This window comes from Arachis ipaensis, chromosome B10, assembly GCF_000816755.2.
Source record: "Arachis ipaensis cultivar K30076 chromosome B10, Araip1.1, whole genome shotgun sequence".
Taxonomy (NCBI): domain Eukaryota; kingdom Viridiplantae; phylum Streptophyta; class Magnoliopsida; order Fabales; family Fabaceae; genus Arachis; species Arachis ipaensis.
Window position 1 is genome coordinate 72,919,460 of NC_029794.2, and position 3,726 is coordinate 72,923,185.

The 3,726-nt window shown below is 42.0% G+C and overlaps 1 long non-coding RNA gene across 1 annotated transcript in view; it reads right to left on the bottom strand.

The window, feature by feature from the left end:
• LOC110268104 overlaps positions 605-3,726 on the bottom strand; it is a 13,952-nt gene continuing 10,830 nt past the window's right edge. Inside the window, exon 3 of the long non-coding RNA XR_002356166.1 lies at positions 605-615. This is a non-coding gene — a long non-coding RNA (uncharacterized LOC110268104). The remainder of the gene's footprint in view (positions 616-3,726) is intronic.

Consider the following 3,726-nt stretch of genomic DNA (forward strand, 5'->3'; position numbering starts at 1 on the left):
ACACGACCGCGCGCCTTAAGCAGAACACATATGACGCGGTCGCATGACTGACGCGACCGCATGACAAGGAAAATTCCGAATGACGCGACCGCGTGACCCACGCGGAGGCGTGACAGAGGCAACGCACCAGAAATTGCAGAAAACGCTCCCAGCGAATTCTGAAGCCCTTTTTGGCCCAAATCCAAGTCCAGAAGGCATAGACCAGAGGTTATGAAGTGGGAGAATGCATCCATTCAAAAAAGAGTCACCACTTTAGTTTATTTTTCATGATTTAGATTTAGTTTAGAGAGAGGTTATCTCCTCTTTCTTCTCTCTTAAGATTAGGATTTAGGATTTCTCTTAGTTTTAGGAGTGACTCTCGATCCCAGGTTCAATGTTCTTTTACTTTATATTTATCTCTTACTTTTAGATACTTTAATGCTTATATTAGTTATGTTGCCTATTTGGCCTATGCTACATTCATGTTATAGATTACTCTTTTAAATTAATGTTATTTGAGGTATTTCAGTTTAATATTTCTTCCTCTTATTTACATTATTGTTATTCCCAACTAAAGACATTTTTATTCCAGTAGATTTACTTCTCTCCTTTTGGTCTTGGTTAAGAAATCAGTAACTCAGGAGTTTTCAAACTCAAACATGAATGATAATTGTTATCTTGTTAATTAAATGAACTTCAATAATCCCAATCTTTTCTTAGGAAATAAATAGGATTCGAAGATCAAACCAATTAATCCCTTGACCTTCCTTTATCTTAGTAAAGGTTAACAAAGTGGAATTAAGATTCAATTCTCATCATCATTGATAAGGATAGCTAGGATAGGACCTCTAATTTCTCATACCTTGCCAAAAGTTTATTTACAATCATTTATTTATTTTACTTGCCATTTAAATTTACTTGTTCTTCATTTACTTTGTTTGCTAATTAAACTATTCACTCCTTATTCTCAAAACCCCAATTTACAATCTCCATAACCAATAATAAGAACATACTTCCCTGCAGTTCCTTGAGAAGACGACCCGAGGTTTGAATACTTCGATTATCAATTTATTTAGGGGTTTGTTACTTGTGATAACCAAAACGTTTGTATGAAAGGACTTTTGTTGGTTTAGAAACTATACTTGCAATGAGGATTTATCTGCAAATTTCTAGACCACGCAAAAGTTCCTCTCATCAAAATGGCGCCGTTGCCGGGAAACTGCAATCGTGTGCCTTATTATTGGTTATTGTAAATATTTTTCTTTTACTTGTTTATTTGTTTTTATTTTCCCCTCTTTATTTCTTTTAGCTACTATGAATTCTCACCCCTTTCGCTTTGAGTTTGGTTCTAATGTTATTGAAAGGAATGGAAGTTATAATAGGAACATGCATCAAGGTCAGACCAATCAAAGATGGATGGAGCCAAGAGGATCTAATCAACCCTTTAGGCAACAACACCCTCCAAGATATCATGAACAAAGACCATTCTACAATGCATACCAAGCAAATAGACATGGTGGACAACCTTGTAATTACCAACAAGCCCTACCTTGTGCTTATAGACCATCCTCTCAACATAACTTCGAACCACCACACTTACAAGCTCCTTTCCACCACTCACCACCGTATGATCCTCATTTATCCCAGTTCCAATCCAATCACTTCCAAACACCACCACTTCCCCCTATGCCATATCCAAATCTATTACCCCGAGAATTAGAGGTTCGCCTCAAGGAAACAGTAAATCGACTTCAAACAACCCTTCATCAACTGGAGCAAGCAGTAAGTCAATTATCTTCTAGACGTTCAAACATTCAAGGACATCCCACAGCCCCATGTGGACAATCTAACGAAGAGCGTAGCATGAGGGAGATACTAGAAACTCCAGTAGACAAGACAGAGCATGGTTTCCTACTGGAACAAGTAGAGGAAGCTGTCATTATTAAAGAAGAAGAGTTGGTTGAAGACTTAGGAGACGCTGAACCTCCATGGGAATCCAAAGTTGTGGAGCATTCTGTCAAGGATGTTACAGTTGATGCTAAGGAGGATTGTGCACAATCCCCAGAGCAAGTCTTTCATGAAGAACTAGACAGAATAACCCAAGAAGCAGATTTTCTTGATGATGATAGTCACAAGTCAAGTTCTCCTAGTAATGAACTTGCATCCGCAAGTGAATTCTCTGAGATCGATGAATCTTTTTCAAGTGAATACGAAGATGATACGGAGGTAGATTTCTCTCAACCTCCAGTCTATGACTTAAGTGATGAGGAAGACATAGATGGCTTTGATCAGGATATGGATATGTTTGAAGAATCTTGCAAAGAAGTGGAGAATTTCACAGAAGAACACAAGGGAGTAGAACTCACAGAACCACTGGAACCACCTATCCCAAGGCCATTACCACCCAATACAAGTTTTAAGTGGGTACAATCCTTAACCTTTAGCTTTATTTTTCCACTTGAATATGGTTTGCTTGAAACAGACGGCCAGATTAGAGCTCTCTGTGGCTTTAAGAGTAAGCGGGAAATGGCTCGTACTCAGAGCTGGTGCACAAGGTTCAATAAAGTTCCACGCTTCAACTCGAAGTGCACGGATTGGCATCATGATCAATCGGATGGATCTCGGAAAATGTTTTGTTATCCTGGTGAGATTCTAACTTCTAAACCGCCCAGATGGAAAAGTATAGATCAAGACGAAGGCGGATTTAAAAGCAAAAGTTTGGGATCCTGGAATCTATGCTGACATTCGTCACCCCGGGAGCCTGAGAATCTATTTGAAGCTGCTCAGAAGCTTTCCATGCCTAGTTTGGGACCCTGGAGGCTATTGGCATTCCAAGCATTGGTGGAGATTTCTGGATGAATTTAAGCATAAACCGCCATAACAGGAAGCTCATCCAATGTCCAACTTAAGGACTTTAACTAAAAGTGCTAGGTGGGAGACAACCCACCATGGTATGATCGTCCCTTTTTCAATTTTTATTTAGTTTTATTTGTTTTCAAGTTTTATTTTATTGAACCAGGAGTTTTTCATCTCATTCATATTAATCATTGCATTTTGCATACTGCATAATTGCATACCAGCATAAAAAAAAAGAAGGGTGTGCGACGCGACCGCATCACTCATGCGATCGTGTCACATTGCGAAAAACACTACCCACATGACCGCGTCATTCACGCGGCTGTGTGACCTGAAGATCGGCGTAACCATCCAACATCCAGAAAGTTAGGCTGGAATCGTGCGGCCATTGTGCGTTTTGCACAAAATGCCCACGCGATCGCGTGCACCACGCGATCGCGTCACTTGCACAACACACATCCCACGCGACAACGTGAGCGACGCGATCGCATCGCATGGATTGCACAACACCCCAAAAGGAGACAAAGAGTTGCGCTGAAACGACGCTGGAACTGTGCGTTTCGCACAAATTCCAGCGACTCGCATGCCCCAGGCGATCGCGTCATTCACTCTTTTTGCCCTCCACGCGATCGCGTCAACCACATTTTCACCCCAACCACGCGACCGCGTGCCCCACGATATCGCGTGGATTCAAATTTATAACCCCCAGTCACGCGACCCCTATCAGTCGCGCCCCCAACCCCTCTCCTTCCTCTCTTCTTCTCCAACTCCCAACCACCACCCAGCCACCATCACCGCCATCGCCAGACGCTGCCGACCACCCAGACGCCGCCGCCACCCACCCCCCTTCCTCCTTTCCCCCCTTTTTCTTCTTCTTTCTTCTTCTCCCCC